Genomic DNA, 244 nt, shown 5'->3' with positions numbered 1-244 from the left:
TTATTTTATTAAATTTATATTTAGAATGTTTAACTTAGTTTTTCATAATGGAATGTAATTGTTAAGAATTTTTGTTGTAACAAGAATGGAACTTACTCTTGACTGTTATATTCTATGACACTTAGGATTACAAAATGTCAAAAGATCGATTTGGATGTACCATCGTTTAACTTCTTATGGATTCACTAGAGATGAATTTATAAATGGAGTTAATGAATTCATTAATTTTGCATGTTCTAACTCT

The sequence above is a fragment of the Theobroma umbraticum genome, unplaced genomic scaffold, assembly GCF_002168275.2.
Source record: "Theobroma umbraticum cultivar Fairchild unplaced genomic scaffold, ASM216827v3 scaffold_55.0, whole genome shotgun sequence".
Classification (NCBI taxonomy): Eukaryota; Viridiplantae; Streptophyta; class Magnoliopsida; order Malvales; family Malvaceae; genus Theobroma; species Theobroma umbraticum.
This window is presented reverse-complemented; position numbering follows the sequence as displayed.